The sequence below is a fragment of the Thamnophis sirtalis genome, unplaced genomic scaffold (genome assembly GCF_051295495.1).
Source record: "Thamnophis sirtalis isolate CommonGarterSnake01/CBP01778 unplaced genomic scaffold, rThaSir2_p1.2 scaffold_7, whole genome shotgun sequence".
NCBI classification, from domain to species: domain Eukaryota; kingdom Metazoa; phylum Chordata; class Lepidosauria; order Squamata; family Natricidae; genus Thamnophis; species Thamnophis sirtalis.
The window spans coordinates 94,031,845-94,043,407 of NW_028261387.1; positions in this window are offsets into that span (position 1 = coordinate 94,031,845).

Here is an 11,563-nt window from a genome sequence, read left to right on the forward strand (position 1 = left end):
TCAAGGGCCAATCGGAGAAATACAGTTCACCACCAGCCAATGGGAGGAAGGGAAGGGAGAAAGAGAGAGGGGGAGGGAGGGAGGGAGGGAGTGTTCCGTGTGGAGTTTCCTGGAGTGAACAGTATTTCTACCTCGGCTGACATGGGCAGAAATCTCCTTCGCTTTTCTTGCAGCCGCATCAAACCGAAGGCTTCCTTTGCGAGCCTCTCTGAACCGGTGCAGGATTTTGTGGGGCCTGCCTGAAAAAAAAAATCATGACTTCCTTTTCCCATGCCCTCCCTTCCTCCTTCCTTTCTCCCTCTCTCCCTCCTTCTCTCCCACCTCTCCTTCCTTCCTTCCTTCCTTTCCTCCCTCCCTCCCTCCCTTCATCCTTCATTTTCCCATGCCCTCTCTCCCTTCCTCCTTTCTCCCTTCTCCCCACCATCTCTCTCCCATTTCTCCTTCCTTCCTTCCGCCCTTCCTTCTTTTCCTCCCTCCCTCCCACCCACCCTTCCTCCTTCCTTTCCTCATGCCCTCCCTCCATTCCTCCTTTCTTTTCCCTCCCGCCCTCTCTCCCTGTCTCCTTCCTTCTCCCATGCCCTACCTTCCTCCTTCCTTTCTCCCTCCCTCCTTCTTTCCTTCATTCCCAACCAGAGGTGGGTTCCTATCGGTTTGGACCAGTTCAGACAAGTAGGTAGTAACTTGGCCTGCCACGCCCCCAAACTGGTTCTATCAATGCCGCCATTTTGATGTTTGCCGGAAGCCAACCCTGTTCTCAACCCTAACCCTTCCTTCCTTCCCCCCTCCCTCCCTCCCTTCCTTTTCCCATGCCCTTCCTTCCTCCTTCCTTTCTTCCTTCCTTCCTTTCTTCCTTTCCTCTTTCCTTCCCTCCCTTTTCCCATGCCCTCCCTTCCTCCTTCCTTCCTTCCCCACTTCCTTCCCTCCCTTCCTTTTCCCATGCCCTCCCTTCCTCCTTCCTTCCTTTCCTCCCTCCCTCCCTTCCTTTTCCCATGCCCTCCCTTCCTCCTTCCTTCCTTCCCTCCCTCCTTCCTTCTCTCCCTTCCTTTTCCCATGCCCTCCCTTCCGCCTTCATTTCTCCCTTCCTTCCTTCCTTTCTTACTTCCTTCGCTCCCTTCCTTTTCCCATGCCCTCCCTTCCTTCCTTCCCTCCCTCCTTCCTTCTCTCCCTTCCTTTTCCCATGCGCTCCCTTCCTCCTTCCTTTCTCCCTTCTTTCCTTCCTTCCTTTCCTCTTTCCTTCCCTTCCTTTTCCCATGCCCCCCCTTCCTCCTTCCTTCCTTCCTTCCATCCTTTCCTCCTTCCCTCCCTTCCTTTTCCCATGCCCTCCCTTCCTCCTTCCCTCCTTTCCTCTTTCCTTCCCTTCCTTTTCCCATGCCCCCCTTCCTCCTTCCTTCCTTCCCTCCTTTCCTCTTTCCTTCCCTTCCTTTCCCCATGCCCTCCATTCCTCCTTCCTTCCTTCCTTTCCTCCCTCCCTCCCTTCCTTTTCCCATGCCCTCCCTTCCTCCTTCCTTCCTCCCTTCTTTCCTTCCTTCCTTCCTTCCTTCACTCCCTTCCTTTTCCCATGCCCTCCCTTCCTCCTTCCTTTCTCCCTCCCTTCCTTCCTTCCATCCTTTCCTCCTTCCCTCCCTTCCTTTTCCCATGCCCTCCCTTCCTCCTTCCTTCCTTCCTTCCTTCCTTCCTTCCTTCGCTCCCTTCCTTTTCCCATGCCCTCCCTTCCTCCTTCCTTTCTCCCTCCCTTCCTTCCTTTCCTTCCTTTCCAATCCTACCTCCTTCCTTCCCTCCCCTCACCCTCCCTCCCCTCCCTCCCTCTCAAACCTTTGACTGCAACCCCAAGACAAATCAATCGGCCTGCGAAAGCAGCTTCTGAGCTGGACATTCCAGTCTCCTCCTGCCCCACCTTTCCACCCCATGATGGGACAGGCTCCTAGCTGTCTGCCTCTTCTGAGACGGTCCAGCATTCATCTTTTTTATTTCTCCCTTTCCTCTGCCCACTGCTCGGTCAGTCCCCGGGCTGAACTTTTGGTATTTTGAAGCAGCCTTTGATTTCACTTTCTCACCACTTCCCAGCACAAAACCTGGTTTTATTTTTTTTATTTTTCTCCCTTCGGCACAAAGGCGAAAGGCTGCCCCATCCCTACCCCATTGGCTCCCCAGGACTTCAAAACCTGAAATCAAAGCAGAAGAAGGTCAGAGGGAGACCTGAATTCCTTCCACACCAGCGGAGGTTGCCGTTTTTACAAAGGCGCCATTGATGTACAGACGCCACTGCGCTTAAAAATCTTTCCACTTTCCTGGAATTGGAATCCTGTGATGCCAAAAATCTATCTTGCAATTTCTGAACGGTTTCCCTTCCCTAAAAGGTTGGACTTTTACTTTCTTTCAAGGATCCGTAATGATTTTTTCTTCTTCAAATAAGTAGGACTAGAACTCCCCGTCTCCTGGTGATTGACTCAAAGTCTCCTAGTTCACTTTCATGTCTAAGGTGGGACTAGAACTCCCTAACTCCTGGTGATTGATTCAAAATCTCACTTTCATGCCTAGGACTGGACTAGAACTCCCTGTCTCCTGGTGATTGGCCCAAGTCTCCCAGTTGGCTTTCATGTCTAAGGTGGGACTAGAACTCCCTGTCTCCTGGTGATTGGCCCAAAGTCTCCCAGTTGGCTTTCATGTCTCAGGTGGGGGACTAGAACTCCCTAACTCCTGGTGATTGATTCAAAATCTCACTTTCATGCCTAGGACTGGACTAGAACTCCCTGTCTCCTGGTGATTGGCCCAAGTCTCCCAGTTGGCTTTCATGTCTAAGGTGGGACTAGAACTCCCTGTCTCCTGGTGATTGACTCAAAGTCTCCCTTTCATGCCTAGGACTGGACTAGAACTCCCTGTCTCCTGGTGATTGGCCCAAAGTCTCCCAGTTGGCTTTCATGTCTCAGGTGGGGGACTAGAACTCCCTAACTCCTGGTGATTGATTCAAAATCTCACTTTCATGCCTAGGACTGGACTAGAACTCCCTGTCTCCTGGTGATTGGCCCAAAGTCTCCCAGTTGACTTTCATGTCTAATGTGGTGGACTAGAACTCCCTGTCTCCTGGTGATTGGCCCAAGTCTCCCAGTTGGCTTTCATGTCTAAGGTGGGACTAGAACTCCCAGTCTCCTGGTGATTGGCCCAAGTCTCCCAGTTGGCTTTCATGTCTAAGGTGGGACTAGAACTCCCTGTCTCCTGGTGATTGACTCAAAGTCTCCCTTTCATGCCTAGGACTGGACTAGAACTCCCTGTCTCCTGGTGATTGGCCCAAAGTCTCCCAGTTGGCTTTCATGCCTAAGGTGGGACTAGAACTCCCTGTCTCCTGGTGATTGGCCCAAAGTCTCCCAGTTGACTTTCATGCCTAAGGTGGGACTAGAACTCCCTGTCTCCTGGTGATTGGCCCAAAGTCTCCCAGTTGACTTTCATGTCTAAGATGGGACTAGAACTCCCTGACTCCTGGGGTTTAGCCCAAAGTCACCCAGTTGGCTTTCATACCTAGGTTGGCACTAGAAATCACTGTCTTCTGGTGATTGGCCCAAAATCATGCCTAAGGAAGGACTAGAACTCAGAGTCTCCTTGTGATTATCACCTATCAGTTTTCCTGCCTATTTGGGGACTAGAACTCACCATCTCCTGGTGATTGGGCCAAAGTCACCCAGCCGGCTTCCATGCCTAAGGCAAAACTAGAATTCCCTGTCTCCCAGCGAATAGCCTGAAGTCACCCAGCTGGTTTTCACGTTTTACTCCCTTCCTCCCAAAATTAAAGTTTAATTTTTGAAATACTTCCATCTCACTTCCCCCAAACAAAGAAGGAAGGAGCAACAACATTTTCAGTAATGCCTAAAGCTCATTCCCCACCCCGCTTCTTTGGGGATGGAGAGATTTATTAACAGGAAGAAAACAGGAGGAGGAAGAGAGGAGGAAAAGAAGAAAAGATTTAGCGATTCTCAACCAGATTGGGAAGTCGGTATGCGTCCCTCGCTTCACCTACCCTGGGAAGAGCAGTTTGCAAATTTGCAAATTCCAGACTGAATATTCATTTATTCCTAATGAATATTCAAGTCAGCCGGGGTGGCAGAATTTCAACAATCTAAAGGAAAATATTTTTGAGTTACGGGGAAGAATAGGAAAAACAGGCTTCATCCAAACCGTATGCAAAGGGAGTTCAATGAATTAACTGAGTTGATAATGTATTACTTAGCTAATTAATTTTAATTATTGCGCACCTTTCAAGAAACGCTCCCGGAATCCTTAGCTGGAAGGGACTCCGAAAGGAAATGTCATGTCGAATACAGCTCTCAAGAAGAAACTTAATTTATTGTGGAATATTTTAAGCATGGGCGAGGAAGGCGGGGCGTTCTAACAAATTTGTTTGTGGGTCGGAGGAAAACAGGAGGATTAATAAGAAAGAAAACAAGGGAAGTGGCTGTACGGATAGTCCATTAAACCAGGGGTGTCAAACTCGATTGCATTGAGGGCCCACATCAGGGTACCCGGCCTACAGCCATCTTTTCTTTTGGATCTTTGGCCTGCCACACTTTCTATTCTTCTGCTAGGCATTTTCTATGGTGGGAAAATGGGAAGTGGGGATTGTATGGAGTTAGATGAGATGCAGCCATAACAACATTCTTTCTAGAAAACCAAGGTCATCCTTTGTCTCTGCACCGCTGCACCTGACCGGAACTGGATGGGTGGAAGCTGCCAGCATGGCAGTGGGAGATTGGACCGTGGGATGGACTTGTGGGTGTGGGGGGGGGCAGGATCCTGAACTTTTAACTGGGTGGGGAAAACCGGGAAGCTTTCAGATTCAGGTTTTCTCAGATGTGCCAACATGGATCTTTCAATAAATTGGAACTTTGAGCAATACTTTGCCTTGGACTCTGATTTAATTCTGGATGCTATTTGGAACCCAGACACAGGATTGTGTTTGACCTTGGGTCCGCCGTGTGGGCGTGGCTAGATCAACGCCACACGTGCAGGAGTGGGCTTCAAAAATTTCAGTAATGGGTTCTCTGCCCGGTTGCTGGGTGGGCGTGGCCATGGTGGGTGTGGTCTAGTCAGCGTCCTGCATCACGGCGAGTGTGTGTGTGTGTGGCGTTTTCACCCTCCCTGAGCTCCGGAAGCTTTTCTCAAGCCTCCAGGAGGGGGGAAAACGGCCTCTCCCGGGCTCCGGAGGCCCTCCGGAAGTTTGGGGGGGCTGTTTTTCAACCTCCCTGAGCCTCCGCACAGGCCCTGTACTTACCTGGCATCACAAACGGGCTGCATGGGGACTCCTGGGAGGGGCAGGAAGGGGCGGGGCGTGGCCAGCCAGGGTTGGGATTTGTGTGTCCCCCAAACTGGGCAGATTCTTAGCTAGAGGTTCTCCTGAACCAGAGGTGGGTTCTTAACAGTTCGGGCAGGTGTGGCCGAATAGGTAGTCACTTGGCGGAACCGGCAGCGACCCAGGCCTGCCCCGCCCCCAAACCGATTCTCCTACAGCAACGCCCTCTCTTGTTTTTCGGTTCTGCACATGCGCAGCACCATTTTGATTGCAAAATTTTATTTTTGTTTTCATTTTTAAAGGTTTTGCGCATGCACAGATCTTTTTATTCGGGGATGTGCGCCCACGCAGAGCGCATGTGTGACGTACATGCGAGTGAGGCAAACACGTGCATGCAAAATTTCTGCACCCACCGAACCGGCAATAATGCTGGCAGCAATCCACCCCTGTCCCGAACCCATGCAAACCCGCAGCTGGCCACTCCTGTACTTGTGTCTGGGGCACCTGTGGTGGCCCGGGTGGGAGTGGGGAGATCCATTATCCTCCTAGTGGTGGTGGGTTATGATTGGTATGCCACGGTATGGGCGTACGGGTGCCTGCCATGAGCGCCAGGTATACCGTTCCGGTACAGTGCTCAGGAGGGCCCACCCGCCAGCACTCCTTACCGGTATTTGAAGTTTTCAGGGTTTCCGCGCACGGAGTGTACGGCACCTGCGCGATGCTCCGCCGAGCAGCTGGAGCAGCGTCGAGGCATCGCAGAGCGTCCTGGGCGGTAAGTACGTATGCATGCGTTCATGTGGTGGGTGCCCGGGGCCGTTGCACCACAACAGGTTACAATGGGATCCAGAACCCCCCACTGCCTCCTAGGTTCCCTTTACGGCTATGACAGCCTTTTCCGGCCCTCCGCCAGCAGAAACAGAGCAAGGGAGAGCCGCATACACCCCTCCCGAACTCCGTTTTCCCTGGTAGAGGCACTGCGGGTCGGTTCTTCCCTATTTCCAGGACGGCTCTGCTGGCCAGATCCCAACACCTTTGCAGCTGGATCCGGCCCCCGGGCCTTGAGTACAACCATTTGTTTAAGGACTGTTCAAAGTTACTAAGTGACTTATGACTGGTTTTCACACTTACGGCCATTGCAGCATCTCCCGCGGTCGCGTGATCAAAACTCAGACGCTTGGCAACTGACTTGTACTTATGACAGTGGCGGTGTCCCAACGTCACGTGATTACAGAGCCGAGGTGGCGCAGTGGTTAAATGCAGCACTGCAGGCTACTTCAGCTGACTGCAGTTCAGCAGTTCGGCGGTTCAAATCTCACCAGGCTCAAGGTTGACTCAGCCTTCCATCCTTCCGAGGTGGGTAAAATGAGGACCCGGATTGTTGTTGGGGGCGATATGCTGACTCTGTAAACCGATTAGAGAGGGCTGAAAACCCTATGAAGCGGTATATAAGTCTAACTGCTATTGCTATTGCTATCTCCTTTTGTGACCTTCTGAGGGGCAGAGTCCACGGGGAAGCCAGTCTCACTTAACAACCGTGTTGCTAACTGAACAACCGCAGGGATTCACTTAACCACGGTGGCAAGGAAGGTGGTGAAATGGGGGCAAAACCCATTGAACTGCTGTCTTGCTTAGCAACTTTGGCTCAACTGTGGTCGTAACAGGAGCCAAGGTGGCGCAGTGGTTAAATGCAGCACTGCAGGCTACTTCAGCTGACTGCAGTTCAGCAGTTCGGCGGTTCAAATCTCACCGGCTCAAGGTTGACTCAGCCTTCCATCCTTCCGAGGTGGGTAAAATGAGGACCCGGATTGTTGTTGGGGGCGATATGCTGACTCTGTAAACCGCTTAGAGAGGGCTGAAAGCCCTATGAAGCGGTATATAAGTCTAACTGCTATTGCTATTGCTATCTCCTTTTGTGACCTTCTGAGGGGCAGAGTCCACGGGGAAGCCAGTCTCACTTAACAACCGTGTTCCTAACTGAACAATTGATTCACTTAACCACGGCGACAAGGAAGGTGGCGAAATGGGGGCAAAACCCATTGAACTGCTGTCTTGCTTAGCAACTTTGGCTCAACTTTGGTCGTAAGTCAAGGACTGACAGCATATATTCACCCAAAATAGCACATTGGAGGTGAATGGTGGGGGGAGGGACCCCTTTTAAGTGAATTCTTCTCATTCAGATGCACTGCTAAACCAAAAGGCAGATGTGCGCGCAATGCATATCTGCGAATTTATTTCTACGTTCCCGGGGGCTGCTTTTAAAAATGTCGCGCACCGTGGAATTTGCAAACTCGCTAATTATTTTTCTAGACTGCCCAGTTGCGGACTCCGACTAGAAGGCCTGCAAATGAATGCCGATGCAGCGATTAAGATCTTGCATGCAAAGCAGCAACGTTATACTGTGGTTTCCTTCCATCCCTCTCCATCAAATGTGGTGGACCTCAACCTCCGGCTTCTCACACGGACACAGACAGGACAGAGGAGAACCACAGAGTCCGAAGGGACCCTGAAGGTCTTCTAGTCCAGGGGTGTGTGTGCTTCAAATGCCAGAGTTCCTGAGCCAACATGACTGGAGGAGGAATTCTGGGAGTTGAAGTCCACAAGTCTTAAAGCTCTCAAGTTTGAACACCCCTGGGTTTTTTTTTCTAAAGGGTTAGGGGTGCAAGGGTCTTGTAACTTGACAACTTTAAGACTTGCGTGCTTCAAATGCCAGAGTTCCTGAGCCAACATGACTGGAGGAGGAATTCTGGGAGCTGAAGTCCACACAAGTCTTAAAGCTCTCAAGTTTGAACACCCCTGGGTTTTTTTTTCTAAAGGGTTAGGGGTGCAAGGGTCTTGTAACTTGACAACTTTAAGACTTGCGTGCTTCAAATGCCAGAGTTCCTGAGCCAACATGACTGGAGGAGGAATTCTGGGAGCTGAAGTCCACACAAGTCTTAAAGCTGTCAAGTTTGAACACCCCTGGGTTTTTTTTTTCTAAAGGGTTAGGGGTGCAAGGGTCTTGTAACTTGACAACTTTAAGACTTGCGTGCTTCAAATGCCAGAGTTCCTGAGCCAACATGACTGGAGGAGGAATTCTGGGAGTTGAAGTCCACAAGTCTTAAAGCTGTCAAGTTTGAACACCCCTGGGGTTATTTTTTCTAAAGGGTTAGGGGTGCAAGGGTCTTGTAACTTGACAGCTTTAAGACTTGCACACTTCAATGCCAGAGTTCCTGAGCCAACATGACTGGAGGAGGAATTCTGGGAGTTGAAGTCCACAAGTCTTAAAGCTATCAAGTTTGAACACCCCTGGAGTTTTTTCTTCTAAAGGGTTAGGGGTGCGAGGGCCTTGTAACTTGACAGCTTTAAGACTTGCCTGCTTCAAATGTCAAGAGTTTCTGAGCCAACATTTTGATTGCTAAGCAAGAGCGTTGTTGAGTGAGTTTCACCACATTTTACAAGTCAGCCATGCCCACCTAATCACATGACTGCCAAGCCACTCCCACTGGGCCACATGGCCGGCAAGCCACTCCCACCCGGTCACATGGCCAACAAGCCACTCCCACAAAGCAGGCCACACCTACAGAAGAGGTTGTAAAGTGTTTTGAAACCCACCACTGCATGGGGGAGGGGGCAGGGGGAATGTTGTGAGCGCATTGCACACTTTTGGCATGTGACGACAACAAGGTTTGCCATCACTGCTCTACAACGACTTGACATCCCTTAATAAACGCTTTTCACTTTGTCTAAAGTACTTGCCGTCGGGAGGATCACAAAAGCCACTGCAGTGCCAGCCTCTCTGCCAAATTCAAGGATTAAGTTTTTATCAGTTCCATGCCAACCTCGGCTGCCTGAGCTTCGAGGCAGCGACCTCATCCAGGGAAAAGAGAAATGCATCATTTGATTTTTAAAAATTCTCCCGGATGTTTTGCATTGAGAACCAAATATGTGAGGTTCCATCCTTGCTCAGGGGGGGACTCCAAATCAAGTCATCCCCACCAGGTGCAACTGTGGGGTACCTATTAGTGTCAAAGTTGTTGCGTGACGTGATTGTTCCTCTCTGCTCAGCTGTGCTAGAATGGCAGGTGAGGAAGAGTACGGTTCTACGTTTTTCTGCAAGAAAAGCAAAATGCACAGGTACAGTATAGGTGGTACCTTGCTCAATAGTAGCAACTGTGAAGGGGATCTTGGAGTCCTAGTGGACAACCGTTTAAATAGGAGCCAGCCGTGTGCAGCAGCTGCCAAAAAAGCCAACACAGTTCTAGGCTCCATCAACAGAGGGAGAGAATCAAGATCATGTGAAGGGTTGATACCACTTTATAATGCCTTGGTAAGGCCACACTTGGAATATTTGCATTCAGTTTTGGTCTCCACAATGTAGAAAAGATGTGGAGACTCTAGAAAGAGTGCAGAGAAGAGCAAGAAAGACGATTAGGAGTCTGGAGGCTAAAACATACGAAGAACGGTTGCAGGAACTGGGTATGTCTAGTTTAATGAAAAGAAGGACCAGGGGAGACAGGATAGCAGTCTTCCAATATCTCAGGGGTTGCCACAAAGAAGAGGGAGTCAAGCTATTCTCCAAAGAACCTGAGGGCAAAACAAGAAGCAATGGGTGGAAACTAATTAAGGAGAGAAGCAACTTAGAACTGAAATTTCCTGACAGTAAGAACAATGAACCAGTGGAACAGAAGTTGCCTCCAGAAGTTGTGAATGCCCCAACACTGGAAGTCTTTAAGAAGACATTGGATAGCCATCTGTCTGAAATGGCATAGGGTTTCCTGCCTAGGGAAGGGGTTGGACTAGAAGACCTCCAAGGTCCCTTCCAACTCTGCTATTGTATTGTATTGTATTGAAGACCTTGATAGACAGGGGGGGGGGGGAAGAAATGTTGCCTAGGGAACGGCGAGATAAGAGAGGGCAGAGTCTGCAGCTGTATAATGAGTGGGGGGAAGAGAGAAGGGATCCTCCATAGCTTCTTGGGTTGTTAAGAAGGGGCGTACGACAACTGGGTGCAGCCAGCTTGACATGACCAGCCCACCGATGTGGAGGTCTTCTAGTCCAGTGGTTCCCCAAACTTGGCAACTTTAAGACTTGTGGACTTCAACTCCTAGAATTCTCCAGCCAGCTCTGCTGGCTGGAGAATTCTGGGAGTTGAAGTCCACAAGTCTTAAAGTTGCCAAGTTTGGGAACCGCCGTATCTAGTCCAACCCCCTGCTCAGGCAGGAAATCCTGGACCCATGATGGTGAACCTATGGGACACTAGCTGTCACCCCAACCGGTGTCTCCTGCTGGCCAACTGGTCTTCGGATCTCTGCTGGGCATACGTGGGGGTGCGTGCAGGGACATAGGTGCACATTGGACAGGGAGGCAGGGAGAACATGCAAGGTGGGGGGGGGGGCAGGGCACCCCCCGTTTCAGGCCTGGAAGCCTCCTGTACCAACCTGGAAGCCAAAAATGGACGAGGGGCAGAGGTGAAGTCCTCCCGGTTCGGCCCGGTTCGGCAGAACCAGTAGGGACGATTGTCCTTAATTCTGCGACCTGGCCATCAAAACTGTGGGTGAAACATGTGGAATTGGAATTTATTGCATTTATATGCTGCCCTTTTCCACAAAGGGGACTCAGGGCGGCTCATAATCCAGGTCAGGGAAGGGGGTACAGACAAGGGATAAAAAAGACGACCATAACAATACACAATTTAAAAACACACAACAACCATACCATTCGAGAAGGGGGGCAAAAGCTCTTTAGCCCCAGGCCTGTCGGAACAGCCAGGTTTTAAGGGCTTTGCGGAAGGCCTGGAGGGTGGTGAGGGTTCGAATCTCCATGGGGAGTTCGTTCCAGAGGGTCGGAGCAGCCACAGAGGGCTCTCCTCCGGGTAGTCGCCAGTCGGCATTGGCCGGCGGATGGAATTCGGAGGAGGCCTAATCTGTGGGATCTGATCGGTCTATTGGAGGTAATTGGCATGTAACAGTAATATGCATTGTCATCGGGGCACTTGGCACCATGTCCAAGAATTTTACAAGGTACATCCACAAATTGCAGCTTCCTGCAATAAACACCAGCAGAACTGCAAAAAACTGCGCTACTCGGAACATCTTATTGGACCTGGGTACTTGAGAGACCGCCTGCTGCCAATTACCTCCCAAAGACCCATTAGATCACACAGGGTTGGTCTCCTCCGGGTTCCATCTACCAGCCAATGCCACCTGGCTACTACCCGGGGGAGGGCCTTCTCTGTGGCAGCTCCGGCCCTTTGGAACGAACTCCCCGCGGAGATTCGGACCCTCACCTCTCTCCAGGCCTTCCGAA